Genomic DNA, 20,906 nt, shown 5'->3' on the forward strand with positions numbered 1-20,906 from the left:
AGGGGAGGCAATAACGCGAGGTTTTATAATTTTAATGAAGCTTTTTGCACTAATGTATATATTCACAGTAACATTGATCACTTTGAAAGAATCGGTGACAATCATTGCACAAGACTTAAGGATAGGCTTATAATACAAAGTTTCCGATTCCGCAAAGTCAATAAATCCTTCTTCGAGCAAAGTATCCGTCTGTTTAATAAAACTCCGCAGTTATTTTTTTACTTTGCGTTTCATAAATTCAAATCATTTGTAAAAAATACATTGATGAAGAAGGCATATTATTCAATACAAGATTATATAGATGATAAATAATTGTATTTAACTAACATGCCTTTCTATTTTAAATGTTGATAAAGAGTAATTACTTAGTTTCTTGCCGGTTTCTCTCGGTAGAATCTGCATTCTGAACCGATGGTAGTTTCACTTAGAGTTTGTCAAATATCGATTCAAAAGTGCTTGTAAATACCTACTTGAATAAAGTATATTTTGTACCACTCCAAGGTCCAAAGGTTTCAACGGCAAATGGGATAAAAAAATAACTTGACATGACTTATATTTTGTATGAAATTATTCTTCATACTAATAACTTATGTTCGTTTAAATAAACTACAGAATATGTTGACCCGGCTTAAGAAAAACAAAACATTAAAATATTAAACGTCTCGACGCCTCAGATTCCTGTCGTATTCGTGTCTGTGGTGAAGTTTTTCTATTTTTAAAAGGAACGACTCTTCTTAAAGTTAAGTAGTCCTCTGTATCTTGGCATCAGTGTCGCCGTGCTCGAGACTGAAATTTTGACATTCACGTACTTGTCGGAAGTTTTTACCGTCTTCGAAAACACGAACGACATATTGAGTTTGCGTTACCTGGTTTAATGTTCAACAATTGAAAATAAGACATGTAATCCCCGTTTGTATTGCAAGTCAGAATATGATTTAGATTTATTATTAATGTAAAGTAAAGTAACAGTGAATAAATGGCTAACTGTCAGGCTAAGGCCTCATTTACCTTTAAGGTGTAGCTATTGGACTTAATTCCACCACGCTGCTCAAATGCGGGCACCATTTGGCATTTCATTCATTCAATTCTTATAATTTTACTTGGTGGTGGAGTACCTCATCAGATATTCTACCGCCAAATAACAGTACTCTGTATTGTTGTGGTCCGGTTAGAAGGGTGAGTGAGCCAGTGTAATCACAGGCACAAGGGACATAACATTTTAGTTCCCGAGGTTGGTGCCGCATAGGTGATGTAAGGAATGGTTAATATTTCTTACAGCGCCTTTGTCTATGGGCGGTGCTGACCACTTACCATCAGGTGGCCCATATGCTCGTCCACCAACCAATGCCATAAAAAAAAAATATAACAATACACACATGCAGGTTTTCCTAAAGATGTTTTATTTCACCACCGTGCACGATATGCACAAATTAAGCGCATGAAAATTCAGTGGTGCGTGGTTGGGTTCGAACCATCATTAGTTATGATGCAAACGTTCAAACCCCTGGGCCATGTCGGCATATACTATAAATATATTTATACTTTTTGGTGTGATGTGTTGTTGAAAAAACTTGTTTTGTACCTTTTTTGATAGACGGGCAAACTAACTAATAAGCTCCACTACAATAACCAAATGTAGATGAGGTATATTTAAAAAATAACCAATAATAAAACCTTTGTTTATTATGAAACCTTAATATTCATTTAAGGTTATGAAACCTTAATTCTTTATCTGTCTCGTTACAAAAGTTCGAAATGAATTCGAATAATTTTAAATTTCGATTTAAAAAAGATGATCTCCTATGTATCGTTAATAAAACTACAGCAATTTTATTGCACTTTATAAGTTTTTTCTGATGGAAATTCGCTTCATAAATGCAAAAGTAAAGCAGAAACACGATCTTTAAAGCCATCATGACTGCAATAAGGCAGGCTAATGTCTGTCGTTCAATAAAGCGATCGGCTGATCGACCGTTTAATCTTAATGTGTCTCCTGTTTTTTCATGCTTTGAACACGCTGCGAGTTTCCCCTGATCAGTTAAATTCGAATTTTTACCCAAAACAACATCAAAATAAATCAAAATATAGTGAGGAAACCTGCATGTGTCTAATTTCAACTAAATTCTGCCACATGCGTATTCCACCAACCCACATTGGCGCAGCGTGGTGGAATATGCTCCAAACCTTCTCCTCAAAGGGAGAGGCGGCCTTCGCCCAGCAGTGGGAAATTTACAAGCTGCTAATGTCTGGTTTTTTATAATAAATATATCCTTATGAAATATAAATTCGTCGTATGTGCTATAATGCTGCTTCACTTAATGTGACTGTTTGGAGATGTACGGAAGAAAAAATAAGTAAAAAAGCTAAAAACTATATGTTTACTAAGATAAAGTAAGACTGCGATAAAGATACTACTCGTAAAGATAAAATACTATCTTATTTCTCCGCGAGGTCACTAAGTGCTTCTATCTTAAAGACTCAAGATGTAAAGAGTTTTAGACAATTATCTAAGAACACTTATCACTAGGAATATTTTTATAACGTAGTACCTATTTCAAATTATACGCAATATCATCAGTTCAACTGTATCTGATGAATGCACTTATAGATAAAAAACATTAATAAAATGCAAAACAATCATTACGAACTGACGCAAATATGCGTTACAGTCAATAATAATGTCGTCTTGGCCAATTGCGCAATGTTTGATCTTGAACCAACCTGTCAATTGAACCACGGGACGTACAATCATATAATCTAGCCAACTGACAAGCCAACGGACCAGCCAACATACATCATATCTAGGTAATATACAATCATGTACCAATGTTACGAAATTCCAATCAATATTTACCCGCGAAGTGTTTGCCCAACAAATCCAATTTCCAATCTTTGTGTTTCTTTGACGTATTACCCCCGATATTCTATTAAAAGTTAGCCAAAATCATTATCAGACTGAGGTAACGTCGGAACTAGTATAATAATCGGTTAAACTTCCTAACGGTTTGAGTTCGCAAAGCGCAGTATTTTCGGTAATCCCCCATTTTGTTATATCTCCATAGTTTCGGTGATTATTCGTTTTGTGAATTTTCCTACATAACCTTAACTTTTTGGAAAATTAATGATATATTATAATGATTGCTGTATTTAGTACCTAATGTTTCATGAAATACTTATGACAACTGACAGTTCAGTTCAGTTCAGACGATAACCACTCAATTGTTTTTTACTTGTACTTTGCAATTGTACTTTTTATTTAATAAAACGGACAACCGGTCAAATGGTCAAACTAACAAAAAAAACTGTCCCAAGCGTAGAATCTCATGTGTAGCTTCAGTTAACTGGCTCACTCACCCGTCAACTTGTAATACAACAATTCTAAGTGTTACTGTTTGGCGGCAGAATACGTGATAAGTGGGTAGTACCTACCTAGACGGGTTTGCAAAAAGCCCTACCAAGTAAAGGTTTTATCCAATCCTATCTTAAATATAATAAAACAATAATCATTTTTGTAGAAAAATCTTTTTCAGTATTTATTTTATTGCATATTATTTATAATTATAAATTATTTCAAAAATCACATCGGATCTGTCGGGCGTCCGTGACGTCATTTTATATACAAACTTGGCTGCACTGCTGTACTTATATATGGTATGTCCCTTTGTCGCGTAATAGTAGCCAAATGATAGCCCATCACGCACATATGTGCAGAGTCCCACCATATATAGAATTAAGTTTAATGCAACTTAATACCGGAAAAGCGTTTGTTTACAATCATTCCATTTTACGTAGAATTTTAACAAACGAATAATAAATTTATGCTTGATTCCATTCAGACGGACACAATGAAACATCACAATCCAATTGTTCCTGTTCTCTATATATGTATGAATAGACTAAATGAGGCTTTAGCACGGCAAAAAAATAAAAACAACAGGCTCCCCCACGTGCAAGGATTAAGTAGGGGGGTCAAATTAAGCAAGAGAGGATGTGGTAATGGTAGATACCCGGCGTCCTTTCCTATATGATCGAAGACGTGAAAACGTTACAAAGAAACTCACTTTCATATTGGTTAGGATGAAAATACCCGATGTATTGTCGTCCTAACTAATGTGTTCGAAATCCCTTCGGGATGTTTTTGCGTCATAATACACTTCCAACAATATTGTATATGTTCTTATTAACAGTAACATTAATCACTTTAATAATATAATCTGTGATAATCATTGTATGTATATGACTCCGCAAAGTCAATAAAGGATTTATTGGGGCAAGGTATCCGTTTATATAATAAAATCCGCAGATGTTTTTAACTTTGCCGTTTCATAAATTCAAATAATTTTTAAAAATACATTAATAAACAATGTATATTGTAGGATATTTGGTATGTATGTGCGTAAACAAAGATGCTCTCTCTAAAACTCTCTTAGTCCGATCGGATGGCAAATCGGACACAACTGAAAAGAGTTGAGATACAGGACCACCTATACGTGCTTTGTACACCAATTCTTATTACCAGCCAATTAATTTGAATCCAAGACCTCGCCCTTATAACAAGCCAGTAAATCTATTTTATGATGACTAAAGTATCGAAATAAAAATTCCATTATATTATATTTCTAGCAATAAAACTCAAGAAAATTGAAAGATAAATACAAACATTCCTTATGTTGAGGAAATAAGCGAATATCCTGCACTGCGCTCCACAGCCGGAACCTGAGTCAGCGGTTACGCGGTACAAGCGGGTATGCGAAATATACGATTTTAAATAATATTATTTTATATACGACAATAAAGTCCAGATAGACTTGATAGTTTTCTTCCTTAAATCACTTGAGACAAAAGATTTTAAATTTAATATAAGTGTATTTCACATGCCCTTGTATTCATCGTTACAAGTATTCATAAAAAATGGTTATAACAGACTTCGACCATAGACTGGTTTGGTTAACACCATGTTTGAAGTTCATGCGCTTCTGTGCTCGAATGAACGATGCGCGTAAATTCTCTTCGTCAACTCTCACGAACCCCAAGGTCACATCTTTCTATCGACGCTATTCGAATCAACCGGAATCAAATAATATCATATATCACTCAATATAAATTAATCACGAAGTCTCAAAAACTGTAACACCTACAAACTTGAAATTTGGCAGGTAGGTTTCTTATAGATATCCTAAAGAAGTAGAACGGGGGTTGGAAGTTTGTGTTTTATTAAATTTCGCGACAGGTAAAGCCGTAGGCGCAGCTAGTTGCTTATATTTAGTAAAATTGATACAAAGCTACCCATTTCCTCCTCTTAAAGTTAAATTTTCTAAAACACCATCCTTGTTCCGTGGCAGCGAAAGGAATGACTAGAGAGATCTCGTGATGAGTCGTTGGTATTTCGGTACCTAATTAAATTAGCCATTAAATTAACAGCCTAGCCTTTCTTCTAATTGGGGGATATATATATATATATATATATATGTCGCAGGTTAATTAAATACTTTGATTGTATCACTTAGTTTTGTGATTTGATTCTGGATGGCGCTAGTGAGGTCAATCGCTGTTTGTCATGTTACAAACAAAAATATGAGGAGCTGTCAAGAAGGGGATGACGGATGGTGTCGTGGCCTATGGAATAGTGTTAAATCAATATACGATAATCCAGCTATGGATTCGTTGTATTATTTCGTGAATATGTATAACGAAGATGGTGACCCCGAACCAAACAATCTTACCGTCTCTCCGTTATATACATACATGTATTTTATTCGAAAATGATAGTAAATATTGTGACAAACAAGAGAATTGGGTATCATTTTAACTTATATTCACCAATTGGCACTCGAGCAGTGTTATGGAATAAACTCAACGCCTTATAATAGGAGACGAAAGCGTCAATAGCTCAACGCAATACAGCGCCTTGAGATATAAAAATTGCAAGTTTGATCCCGACCCTTTGAACTATTATCGTCACGATTTTCAATTTCACACACAGGTTCTACGCTTAACTGGAGGAGAAAATGAGCATAGTCACTCTTTGAAAAATAATTGATAGTTTTATTTTCAAAGACACATCTGATCTCTTCCCTATAGGACAATTTAAACTGGTCGCTGATTTCAAAACCAAAATATACTTTATTCAAGTAGGCTTTTACAAGGCTTTTGAATCGTCATTTTACAAACTATATTCATTGAAGCTACCACCGGTTCGGAATGAAGATTCTACCGAGAAGAATCGGTAAGAAACTCAGTAGTTACTCTTTTTCAACATTTAAAATACAAAGTTATACTAGTTAAATGCAATGTTATATTTTTAGCATTAGCAGCCCGTAAATGTCCCACTGCTGGGATAAAGGCCTCCTCTCCCTTTGAGGAGAAGGTTTGGAGCATATTCCACCACGCTGCTCCAATGCGGGTTGGCGGAATGCACATGTGGCAGAATTTCGTTGAAATTAGACACATGCAGGTTTCCTCACGATGTTTTCCTTCACCGCCGAGCACGAGATGAATTATAAACACAAATTAAGCACATGAAATTTCAGTGGTGCCTGCCTGGGTTTGAACCCGAAATCATCGATTAAGATGCACGCGTTCTAAAAACTGAGCCATCTCAGCTTTCCTATAGTAACCTATATACATAAGTAGAAATACACCTCAGTTACGATTAAGCTGAGGTTAATTTTAGTGCGGAATAGTCGAAGTGTGATGGATAACCTCTCATAGCCACTACAAGTTAGGAGAATCGGCACCAGATTTTTTTTTTCGTCATTTAAGTTTGCAGCCTAGCCTAAATGGGCCATCCGATTTTTAATAGTCACCTCTGCTCATAAACATTGGTACTTTAAAAATTATTAATGAAGATGTTATATCCTTTGCGTCTGTAGTTAAGCTGTGATTTCTGAAGACAAAACAATTATAGGCCTGCTTAGAAATGGAACAACAGTTTTTCTTATCCGCTACAGAATTTTAAAAATATATTTATTGGATTTAAATATATATTTAAATTTTATTCAAATATATCAGTTTCAATTTTACGAAATTATTATTATTTATATTGAAATTCATATTTTCTCTAGTTTGTTTTTATGTTTATTTTGAATTCGTGTTATTCTTACATATTAATATCGTAAGCTGATTTTTGTCCCAGTGATTATGGGACGATAACTGCACATAAAAGATCGGTTATGGTCTCATTTTCAAGAGCTCCAGCAGTTGATGAGCAGAAAATTAAAGAGGATTCTTGTTTGCAAATTAATTTTGGCGCCAACTGTAGATGAGTAACTTGCAGTTTACAATTAAATTCAATCAAAACTAAACCTGACATACCCTTTGAAATTCCTGAAAAATATTTTGAATATACGCGTAGTTTCGCGGGCGATAAACTAGTATTTCATTAATACATATTTTCTTTATCTACCCACATAAAAAAATTCTATGGAACTCATTGGTTTGTAATGTTTGCGTGAGTTTATTTATAAACTCTATAACGATTTGTTGTTACTGAAAAAAATATATTACAAACAAAAAGACATGTTTTTATACATATTACCCACACAAATAAACTGAGTCTCTATTTATGTCGACGGTTATTCAAATCATTTACAGACTAAATAAAATAATTTATTACCGAACCGAATAAGACCTCTTTTCACTGCCTACGCCATCTGCCGGCAAAGTTATAAATTAAATGTAATATACTCCAGCTTAGCAAACAATATAATTAAACTAATATTTATTTTACAACTTTTTTACACAGTTTAATGAATAAAAGTAATAGGTATATAAAATTTGTCTCAAAATTCTTTTATTTCTGTATTCAAACTTTTATATATGTATTCAGTACCGAGTTGACAGAAATAATTAATAATAATGACACTCGGAAATGATGAGAGAATTTAATGAATTAATGAATATTTATACGTTTCGCATTTAAAGCAATAACTGAAATAAATAGTTCGTCATTAATTTCTCTCATTCTGTCATCAATAATTTTAGATTTAAAAGAAGAAGACAGATGATAATCTAATTATAAAAAGGGCTTATCAATTCGGGAGTATGTAATAATTGAAATTTTAATTGTAACAGAAAACAATCATGCTGAAGTCGATATAGTCTAATTGGTTAGAATTCGTGGTTTTTAATAATGACTGAACATGTTCAAATCAAGGTAAACAGAACTGAATTTTCTCGTTACTAAGTTGTCTTTAAAGAGCCATAATAGCCCAGTGGTTAGAATCTCATTCTCAGGTCATTAGAATCTCCACTTATGATTCTGAGTTCAAATCTGCGCAAGGACCACTATTCATCACATTAGATGGCTTAATTTGTGATTATAATTATTCATCTCGTTTTCGGTGGTGAAAGAAAATATCGGGACAAAACATGGCAAATGATCTACCTACCCGAATTAGACAAGGTGGTGAAGTAAGCTCCAAGCCATCACCTCAAAAAGTGGGAAGAAATCTTTGCCCAGTATGAGATATTCACAGATTGTTACTTTATTTTTTTTTAACTTGTGTTTATGATTGAAATGTATTCATTAAAAAATGTGGCCGTCACTCAACGCCTGTCAAATGCAACATCGTAATTGATAGTTATTGCAAGAATCTATAATGATTATAGTCAACTCAACTCAACTCAACTCAACTCAACTCAACTCAAATTCCTTTATGCAATATAGAAGTATTACACTTACTTATTGATTGTCAAATTAAACACTATCACCGGTTAGGAAAAGAAAATACCCTGACCTGACCGGCAAAAGAAACTCCGCGGTCTTTTTTTCTATTAATAACAGATATTCAATATGAAAAGAAATAGCCAATTACACCGACTATGAACTATAAATCTATATTATTTTTTTATGGCATAGTTTGGCGGACGAGCATATGGGCCACCTGGTAAGTGTTCACCACAGCCCATAGACAATGGCGCTGTAAGAAATATTAACCATTCCTTACATCGCCAATGCGCCACCAACCTTGGGAACTAAGGTGTTATGTCCCTTGTGCCCCTAGTTACACTAACTCATTCACCCTTCAAACCGAAACACGACTCTACTGAGTACTGTTGTTTAGCGATAGAATATCTGATGAGTGGATGGTATCTACCCAGACTTACACAAACCCCTTCCACATTTACTATCTTTGTAAGCCTTTTAAGTAATAACAGACATCGTTGATGTTCAGACAGGCTGACCGCTTCCCCGGAATTACTTCGAATAAAAACAAAAACCTATTTCACATTTTATTTATACGTTATATGGAAGCTACACGTGCGTTGAATGTACTGCGTGACTATACCCCGTAACGATTAAGGCGGTTTTATTTTTCTACTCGGTTCAAGCAATTCCTTAATAGTTTAAATGTTTGTGAAGTAAATTATCATAATTTAATTTAGTTCTCACTCAGTTGCCTGTCATTTGTTTGGATAATTATAATTGTGTAATATTTCCCTTACAAACAGTGTTTATGTTAATCTCGGTAAACTCGGTTGTAGTCTATTGTATTCAATTCTCGATTGTTTTATTTTGTTTAACCATACTAAGTTCTATTCTCTGTCTGTATGTCTGTTACTCTCTAATATTAAAATCAAAATAAACTTTATTCAATTAAACTTTTACAAGCTCTCTTGAATCGGTTCGGAATGTAGAAGCTAAAAAACTCAGTAATTACTCTTTTCTAATATTCAAAATACATACATTCAATCACGGAAAAATCATAAAACTGATTTGAAACTCCAGGACTTAGGCTTTAATTTTGCCTAATATTTGACGATCAACCCCTATAACGCGAGCAAAACCACGAGCGACAACTAGTATATTACGTACAACAATTTAAATTTAAGCTTACCTCAGACTTTCAATTACCGCACCAAATGTTTACAATAATTTATTCGCAATCATATAGATCTTAAAAAAAAAACACGAGGAGAAAAGATAAATAAATAACACCTAGTTACCGACTTCGCAAAGTTAATACATCCTGCCTGGGGCTCGGTATTCATTTCTATAATAAGATTCCACTGTTATTTTTAACTTGGCTTATGTTTTAGTGTATTTTTCCAACGTCCAGACTCAAGTCTGCTACTGAGAATTGTTCAACAGAAAACCCAGTTACTTTTTATCGGCCCTACCTGGGGTTTGAATTCAGGATCTGGGGATCTGCAGCTTGAGCATTAGACCAACTAAGTGAAAAAAAACATTGAGCGAAAACCTACATATATCCTATGAAAGTCTGTCAGAGTGGTGAAATATTTCATTTTGATAAGGCCTTGTTCGAGCCTGTCTGGGTAGGTGACACCCACTCCTCAGTATTCTACCGCCAAAAAGCAGTACACAGTAACGTTGTGTTTGAAGAGACATAACAACTAATTTCCCAAAGTTGGCACATTGGCGATTTAAAGTGTGGGTAACATTTCTTACAACACCATTGTCTATGGGCAGTGGGCACTTACCATCAAGTGGTCTATTTGCTCGTCCGCCTACCTATATAATAAAAAAAGAAGAAAAAAAACTCAAAATAAGCGAAGACACTTTACTTTTATATTTTTACAATGACAAAACCGGTGTTAAAATAATAATATAATTTATGAAAAGTACCTAATGAATACGAAATGAGGGCATTTAATATAAGATGAGACGAAGATGTAAACGGGCCTTTATTTACCTATTTTATACAAGTCTGAAAGTTTTATTAACTATCAAACGTAGCATGATCCACTGGGATAGATACAGTTACTTGTAGTACTTGTATTGTATAACATTTTAACAAAAGTCAGATTATAAATATCTGATAAGTAAACTGGGTCTGTTATATTATTGTATGAAAAAAATATTACCGTAGCAGCCGAAGTGAAATTAATATTAAAAGGATTTATTATGTAAGATAACCTATAAATAAATATAAGTTTAAAGATTCGTTCAGAAACAAAATTTATGTTCTTATTATAATATAACAAGATTTGGAAAATCTAAACGTCTCACAACACTCATAGAATCGAAAAAATTATGCTAAACTTAACTCAAAGAAAAAATCAATATATGGATGTATAAAAATATATATGTATATATAGATATACGATTTTTGTTTATTTATCAATAACAATTAAACGACACGAACCGTTGACAGTTCCTACAATTATCAAGAGGAGTTTATTTAAAAAGATTGTGACCCAATAAGTAAATTTTTTCGCAAGTTACGGGTTTTGAGAATTGACATTTGACATTGACAGGAAAAGTTTTTGGACTATTTTGATGATTATTTTACATTTCTATCGGATTAAATTATTTTTGGTATGATACGAGAATGGGTCGCGCAATAAAGTATATGTGTACACGTGGTGGAGTAGGGAGTAGAACCAAGTAAGAGAACGTTATACCGTTTGCCGTCTCGATATATACGCGTCGGTCTTACCCCCAAGGCGCGCCAATAAACGTCTCGCATCAATACACATTTTTTCTATACATTCGGGTTAAGTAACGATGGTTTTACCTTCGCCGAGATGGAGTGTATACACTATTTTAACCCTTGATAAAGCTTCCCCAGAGTACGTGCTATCGGTAGCTTGGGTAACCAATTCCTAATTTATTTCGTACTAGTTTCATTATAGAAAGTTTGCTTGTTTATTTGTTTGTTACGCTTTAATGTCTTAACTGCTCAATCGATCGTAATAAAATTTAGCATAAATAATGACATCTAATACTTGACACTCTCCCCTTCTCCCCCTCTCTTACGCCAGTTCACGAGCGATAACTAATCTATACTCAAATTGTAAACGCAAAAGTTACTCTGTCTGTCGCTCTTTAACCGCCAAGGCCCCGAAAAGAATTTGATGAAATTTGATACTAAGCAGGTTTGAACTTTAAGGGAGGACACAGGCTTTTTTATGCCTAATATCCGATAAGCAATTCCTAAAGCATGAGCGAAGCCACGCGACAACTAGTCGTTTATAATTATTCTGATGCTCGACAACGAAGATTTTCTCATCATGCTCATAACAAACCTTCATTAATATACAGTTTGAAATTATACAGCTCAATTAGTCACCGATATGGATTTCAGTTTTTCTTTTATAGAACAAGAGGCATTTTTTCAAAAATGTATTTGGGTTTTTGGATGGTGTAAAAAGGACTAGTAGGTTCTGTGATCAGCCCCATTTGTTGCTTTTAACAAAAAATTAAAATCCTCATGTCACTAGTAAGAAGACAGGACGGGCATCGTTATATATTAAAATTTTACGTCCTAAATGTTATTCTAGATTTTAAAAATAACATTATAATAACACTTTCATTCAATTTCCGACTCGACCTTCATCAGCTGATTTCTTTTTGTCGCGTCACGGGCACATTTTGTGTGAAAATTTCCCCTTTAATGGTTACGGACGAAAAAGTGCTTAGCACTGCGACCCTTTTAGGTTTAGATGAAAGTCGCTAGATATTTTTATCGTAGATTTTACAAGTCTTCATAAATAAAGGTAAGTGAAAAACTATTTTTCAGCTCGGCCATCGCTTACATAACACATAATATCATTGAAGTTTATATTATCCTTATACTATTAATTAAATATCTTCTTTCTCTTTCTTTCAAATGAAGTGCGTTTATAAAATAACTGAGTAAGAGTTAATCAGGCTTAGGATGGATAAACATCCGCTTAGGCGATACCTCCGATTGATCTGAATTTTGGTATAATATGTCAATATGATGTCTGACGATTATGCTTGTCACATTATTATTTGCAAGCTCAATATTCTTAAACTCAAACTGTGATGCTGGTAAGAAAAACATACAGGCTCACTAAAATATCACATACACATTAAATACACCAAAGGCACTGACAACATACAGAAAATAAAAATATAACAAGAAAAAAACGATAGACTAAATGTTAATCATTATTAATTATTTAACATAGCAGTTACAGCGTCTTCATTAAATATTTAACGAAATATTTCAGCGTTTGTAGTATCAGTGCAATTCTAAACATTTGATACTCAAAAGTACAAGTAGGTCACGATAACCCGACTACTGCAACATTTCGCCAAAATTCATTTAAATGTTTGTAAGATTCTCGGAATGGATATTTCCAGCGGGCGATTTAATACTTGGTTGAATACTTATTTTGTATGGATATGCAATCTTTATAATCGTACTGACTGATACATGACCCAAACATAGAAACAATGGAAAGCCTCAGCTCTGAGGAGACGGGTAGGATTATTCCACGAAGCTCTACTTCGTGTATAATGTTTATGGCAACACTATCTGATTAATGTTTATTAATTAATTAATAATATCAGTTGATTACACCTAAGGAATGAGGAGGCCTCTAGGCTGTTTCAAATAACGAAAATATATTTATTGTTATTGTATAAAATCAATAGTTGAAACCAAGACATTAAAGAAAAGGTTCTTTCGTCAATTCTTCTCAAGTACGAGGTATTAATGTCCGAACCGGTGGTAGATTTTTGACTATCAATAAGCAAGTGTAACACTTCAATATTGAATAAAGATTTTTGACTTAGACTTTGTTTACACGACGACTATTAGATCAAAAGTTATTTCGTGAGTTTCGTATGACTTTAACGAACCATAATGTTACCGTCATATACCAATATTATAAATGCGAAAGTAAGTCTGTTTGTGACCTCTCCACGCTTGAGCCGCTGAACCGATTCAGATGAAAATTGATATGAGCATAGTGTGAGTTTCGAGAAGGACATAGGCTACTTTTTTTATTAAAACGTTATGAAAATCTGAAATCTGTAAACGCTGCTAACTATTTCAATAGTTATGTATGATTCGTATAAATATTTTTCCATTGGTGACTTAATCAGGTTAACGATCATTATTCGTATGGTTGAATAATAAAGTTGTGTATATGTTACTGTAAAAGCTCGAACTACGATAAATCTTAAGATTTTCCAGTAAAACCCAAGATTTATCGATTATGAATGATAAATGTCCATAAAACTTTGGGATTCGAACTTTTACTATCGTTCACTTGGTAAATCTAAGGATTCACATGTTAGGTTAGGTTGGAATGGTAAAAGTCAACCTTTATAATAAATACTTACATTTACCAACTCATGTCGATAAATCTTAGGTTTTACTGGAAAATCTTAAGATTTACCTTAGTTCGAGCTTTTACAGTAACATATACACTTATGTGTATAGTTATTTGAATGTCTAGTCAATTATATTACACCAACATTAAATAGACTGAAGGTATTTCATAATTGTCGAATTATTCCGTCGATAAACGTTTATCGAACGTTTTAATATAACAACGTCTATAATAAATGAAGCCATAATAGTTATCGTGTTTGTTACTTCTATAAGACATTTAAACAACAGAAAGTCGTAATGGTTTATAGAATATATTTTGTCCGTGGGGTTGTATTATTCTTCTCTTAGAATTTGGTATCTACTGGGATACTTCGGCTTCTATATATATACAGTTATTTATAAAACATTTACTTTTTTTGGTAACTCGATATTTGGAAATTTTTAATGGCATGCTACACAAGAGAAAAAATTTGTCACTTGATGATAAGTGGTCACCACTCCTCGTAGAGATAAGTGTCGTAATGCGCCACCAACCCTGCAACTAAGGTGTTGTCTCTTGTGCCTGTACAACAATACTATTACTGTTTGGCGGTAGAATATCTGATGAGTAGTTGGTAGCTATCTAGACGAGCTTGCACAAAATCCTACCACCAAGTAAATAGCTGTTACTTTATATGTTGAATGTATATGTATGCTAAGAACATCGTATGGTTCCAGTGAATTAGAATAGAGCCACTTCATCTCAACCCGTCAGTGTCGTGAGAGCCGACTCAGGGAATTTTTGTTAAGTGCATCCATCAATCGAGCTCTTCAGCGAGTCGTTTGGTAACCGTCTATATTATACATACGTATATCCGTAATGTTCGTCTTAGTTTTTGCATATCTCGGAAACAAATGAAGGTATTAATAAATTCCAGCTGACTAACGAATCTGAGCATAATTTAGCACTTACCTAGTCGATATTATTATTATAATTTTGAATCCCCTATAATTTTACTGTGTAACATAATCTTAAGATATATAAGTATATAACTAGTTGTCGCCTACGTCTTCGCTCGCGTTTTAGGGATTGGCCGTCGGATGTTAGACCTCAAAAGTATCAACCTTCCTTGAAGTTCAAGCTTGTTTCATATTGAATTTCATCAAATTCGGTTCGAGGGTTGGACCGTGAAAAAGCAAAATCGTGAGGTAGCCTAAATGTGTCTAATTAAATCCTTCTCCTCTAAGGTAAAGGAGGCCTCAGCCCAGCAGTAGAAAATTTACCGGCTATTAGTTTATAAATTTAGTTAGTAAGTATCTCAAATTTAAATCCACTCTAGTTCTAAAATTAGACTATTGGAGAATGAGTGAGCAACAGCGGTCTAATTTATTAAATCAACCTAGAGAAACTTTTCCATGACATCCGAACAAAAAAATAATAGAGTCTATTTGATATATCGCTTAAACAAGCTACCTCTTCTCTTGGTAAAAGTAATATTCCAATTTTCCCTCCAGTTATCCGTCAAGGTTCTATTAAGAGTGGAGTCGACAATAGCCCAAGGGGTTTTAAGGGCTTTATAATTCATCCTATACACGGCAGTTCAGGTAAACATTTTGAGAAATCGTATATCAAATGAAATCTAGAGCAAAGACGAAAAGCGTGGTTCTATATACTCCAAATATTTTCCTTAAATGCAAAAAGCCTTTCCCTAGTAGACATTTACAAACTGTTACGTCCTTTTTTATTTAGACCTTTTTTTCATAATGAGTTTCGTATTTAGTATATTAGCAAATATTCGTCAAGATAATATTTAGCCCTTAGAGACTGAAACATCACAAATATTGTGATTCGTTTTCAGTAGTACTCATAACTCAGCAAGACTTTTCTGACAACTGTATAAAAAATTTATAGCGAAATATTTAGTTGTTTTTTGTGAAACTTTTGTATAACTTCGATATACATTAATCTCTCGCCCTGACTGATATATAGATGTGAGGTAAATTATTATTTTGTACATGGAAAAAATATACGAAACGTAAATTTTATATTTCAACATTTTAATTTCCAAACAAAATTTGAAATTGTTTCTTTTTTCGTTTTTTTTCTCGTTGATTTATTATGCTTTTATTTTTTAAAGAATAATTAATCTAAAAATATTGCATTCCACTTTTTAATTGTACATTATGCACCACCAACTCACCATTAGGTTGCACATTATCATCGATATATTTAAAAAAAGGACTAGATTCACTTCTAAAACAATGTATGATTTAAATAAGATATAATTTCTAATTATATTCATTTATTTAACTAATTAAAAGATAAAAAATAAAATATGGAAACATACGCCCTTCAAAAGATAGTCCTGTAGTATTTTATTCAAGATATCAGGTAGCAGTTCTACCTTTCCTATCTGTATATTAATACTTTAAGCTAAAACTTACTTCCCTTGTATGAAAATTACGCAGACGCAGAGAATATGAAATTTGGTACAATTAAAGTTCATACGGAGAAGTGCATAAAGTTAATATTTTATATCACATACATTTAATACATATTTAGTATAAAAAACTTTACATATACTAATATGCGTTTGATACACACATACATACACATTTATAGTTTACATGTCAATGTCATGTCAAACTTAAAAATTCAATAACATCTATTTTGACATTTCTTTTGTTTTTTTTTTATTATTATTATAATCACAAGGTATCGTACAGTTGAGCCTCATTTTTTTGTATCTTTCAAAACAATATATCTGATATCTTTATAGCAATGAATTTTTACCAATAGGCGTCCCCTTATGTATGTAAATTTAATAAGTTTTTGTATTTGAATGGATATATGTACCCGTATTTTAGAGTACATTTTTCAGAATGATGAAGTATGAAGTATATTAAAAAAATGTTTCGCATTGCAAGTCAACATAAAACCATAAAATACACCACGAATTTAGAATAAATTAAATTATAAATAATTCTTTAGCTCATAAAATTAAATGTATGTATACATATATCAATAAACATGATTATACAATAATTTAAAAATTATACCCAAATAAACATTTGCTCAAAGTAAAAACATCATAAATCAAAATTTAATATCCAATACCGATTAAATTTAACTAAATCGAGTTGAGCCCTTATGTAACCCAAAAAGGCAAGTTAAACAACCGTTTATGAAAATAAGCCCCGCGGGACAGAAAGGCTTCATCCAAGTTAATTGGACCGGATGTTCGTAATAAAAGCTTTGAATTCAAGGTACTTTCAGTAATTTAAGAATTAAATAATGTCCTATATCTTATTTTAGAATGTTATTAAATTATATAGAATTATACTTGTTCCTTGTTTACATTTACTTATTCATATGTAAAGACATATTTGTCACATGTGTATTATGTAATTTATCACATGTTTATTCACCAACCCGCATTGGAGCAGCGTGGTGAAGTGCCTTACCTACCTTGTCCTCAAAAAAGTAGAGGAGGCCTTAGCCCAGCAGTGGGAAATTTACAGGCTGTTAATGCAATGCAAATGCAATGCAATGCAAAATGCAAACGCAATGCAAAATGTTATACGTTTTGAAAAAAATACTTTTCTTGTTCAAATCGTTCTATTCATCAGTTACTATGTATAAACTATACATCATCAACTATACGTCTTTTTTATACCATAGGTGGGAGATCTGACTAATGTTTCACTTAATGCTAAGTTGCCATTTAACAAATTAACCAATTCTTGCATCACTATTGCGGTGACAACCTTGGAACTAAGATGTTATTTCCCTCACCATTCCATTCATTTAAAATATAGTATTATTAATGCTTTCCGCAGACATTTTTAATTTTGTCGTTTCATAAATTCAAATCATTTGTAAAAATTACATTGGTAAAGAAGGCATATTATACAATACAAGATTATACAGATGATAAAAAAGCGTGGAGTTAATACTTGTTGACTTACTTATATTATAATTGTATTTAACTTACATGACTGTATTTTTAAACTTTGAAAAAGAGTAACTACTGACTCTCTGCCGGTTCTTGTTTTAATATATTTTTAAATAATTAACGTTTTTACAGTTTCCGGAGTATCCTGTATAAGTACTGTATAAAAATAAACTCGAATCTCACCAGTGATCACCAGCGTAAAATACTAGAATTTCTAATATGCGATATTGACAGAAATAATTGTGAACCTTATGGGATACACGTATCAAATTGGCGTGTCAGTAAGTCGGTTGTCAATATTTCACGAGTAAGATACGAAATGAAATCTTACGGAATTACCCTACAATGACTTAGATGAAACATTCATGTTTATTTATTCATAACTTACAAAAGATGAATTATTTTTAAATCTAATATTCATCGACGAATTCCGCACATACATTTAAATGCGTGTCATATTAATAATATGTGAAAATATTTATAAATTCGATATAGCAATACGTCTACGCCGTAGACCCTCTACGAAAAATTGTGTCCAACAAGAAATTGAATTATTTTCAATATCTAATAATTATAATAATGTATATTAAAAAACTAAAAGCTCATTAATTAATTTTTTTTCAAATTTATACTAGTTTCTGTTCGCTGGTTTGTTCGTGTTTGACGGAAAAGGGGGAAGGAGTGCTTTCCTATATCTTTATCTGTACCTCTTACAGCATGTATGCCAATAAAATCAATCTGAACAATCTGAACATCTGAACAAATACAAATTGTTTTAATGAGCCAACTTACTATTGATTTTATTTGTCTTTTGCTTACCCATGACAACAGAACAGAACAGCATTATTCGAGGGTAACGCAACACAGTATTGAGTGAGCAAGTGTAACTACGGGCATAAGAGATATAACATTTTAGAATCCAAGGCTGGTGGTGCATTAAAAATAATGGTTGAATATTCTTACAGTGCAAATAAATATGGCTGATAGTAATATCTTACCATCAGTCCATTTGACAATCTGCCTACTTAATTTTTTTCATAAAAAACAAAGAGACCTGAATGGCTTCATTGTGTCAAAATAAAATTGAATTTATATTTAAAATAACATTTATTAATCTTATTTTGTAAAATAATACATAGTAACAAAGGAAGAACTAAAAAATATTGCTATGATACATGCTTTCTTCTTATTGAAATCTCACTGACTAACGAGAGCAATCACTTTTTTTTCAAATAAATTATTTTTTAGTCTACAATACTAAATAATAATACATATATTATATAAAAGAAAGTTCAGTTAAGTTTGTAATTGACCAATATTATAATCAAACCCGTGAGCTACCGCTACAAAGTCGGGTTATCTTTCAATACACAAATAATAACTAATTTCAATCAATCGTATACATATATATCAATATTTGAAAATCAAATATTGTCGTATTTGACATTTATAACGAAGTCAATGACTCTGAAATCATTCAAATACTATGAACAAGCGCAAAAAAAAAGATAGAATTTGGTTACGAAATATTCCTCCAAATTTCCAAAAGAGCTTAATATAATATATTAAACGTGAACATTTAAAATTGTCGTATATTTATTCGGTATTTATAAAAGGGCAATGACAGTTAATTCATTCACACAAAAGGCACAAAAACAGAATAGATTGAATTTTATAAATAAGATAACGCTGAATTCCTACAGACAATAGAGAAAATAAAAATAAATACCATAAATGGTAATGTATTGTTAATGAAAGGCTTTGCAATATTAATTATGAAGACATAACTCAAACGGAAAATAAACGTAGTATTAAACGTAGTATGTAATAAGTTTTTTATAGTAGTAGTATGTAATAGTCGTGCTAAGTAAGAACGACTGAGAATTGAATTACCTTATCTAGTCAAAATTAAAGTTTACAAATTAAAGTTACAAAGAAAAAAACTATTTTTTTCATTATCAAAAATGATCTCTCATTCATCAATACAATTATCAAAAGAACATAATATTTGCTTTAAACAAATAGTTTATTTTTAATCTTTCGATAAATTATAATTGTTACTAATGGTATCCCGAAATCTAAAAATGCTAAGAAAATATTTTAAGAAAATTAAAATATAATTATTATTTTTAATTAGTATACTTAATATATTCAAATGATCAATTTAATAAAATAAAAATTTACAAACACCGTATTAATATTTATTACTAACCTGAATAAAACCACAAATTTATTTTTTGAACTCATACATTCACTCAAAATTATGTTTTCAAATATCCCTTCACGGAATAAATACACTCGTTTTTCACAATCACAGTCGCGTAAGAGGAAAACTATGAAAATTCAAAACGTCCTCTCGCCACGATGGTTGAGGGTAAACTGCGCGATTCCTGTTGTTACTGCACAAGTTTAACTTCGGCTGCAATCGGTAAAGCTCGGGTGCAACACCAAACAGTATTATATAGCTCTAAGGCCTTCCTAATTGAGTTACTAAACAACAAAAACTTATGCATAGTGAGCGAGATGAGGAACCGTAGTATTTAGAACTTTGTCACAAATAAACGGCCGAGCGTAGCTATTTGGATCATATGTAACAAATATGTATTAAAATAAATGTAATCTACAGAATTTAAATTATTTATTTTATATTTTTAAAAATTATCGAAAGATGATTTACACTACTTTAAAATTGGAATATTTAAAATTTAATTGATATTGTACTATGTGTGTGTTATAAATAAGTACAAGTTCGAGTATGTTTGTTTTATAAATATTAACATACAGATAATTTTTTTATTTCTTTTTTTTTAGTAACATATATTTCCAATATAATAGTTTTTAATTTGACAATCAACGAGTAAGTTAATATAAAATACAAAGAAAAAAACCAGTGTTACCCGAAAGTAGAGTATATACA

At 32.3% G+C, this 20,906-nt stretch overlaps 1 protein-coding gene across 2 annotated transcripts in view; it reads right to left on the reverse strand.

The window, feature by feature from the left end:
• The window catches only part of LOC125065269 (acid sphingomyelinase-like phosphodiesterase 3a), an 85,480-nt gene that overhangs the window by 58,310 nt on the left and 6,264 nt on the right, over positions 1 to 20,906 (reverse strand). The window contains exon 1 of one of the 2 annotated variants that reach the window (XM_047672793.1): positions 20,202 to 20,330. The exons of the other annotated variant lie outside the window; for it this stretch is intronic. The gene's annotated coding sequence lies outside the window, so the exon portion shown is untranslated. Of the gene's footprint in view, positions 1 to 20,201; positions 20,331 to 20,906 lie in introns of those variants that run through there. 2 annotated transcript variants of the gene reach the window in all.

The sequence above is a fragment of the Vanessa atalanta genome, chromosome 7 (assembly GCF_905147765.1).
Source record: "Vanessa atalanta chromosome 7, ilVanAtal1.2, whole genome shotgun sequence".
Taxonomy (NCBI): Eukaryota; Metazoa; Arthropoda; class Insecta; order Lepidoptera; family Nymphalidae; genus Vanessa; species Vanessa atalanta.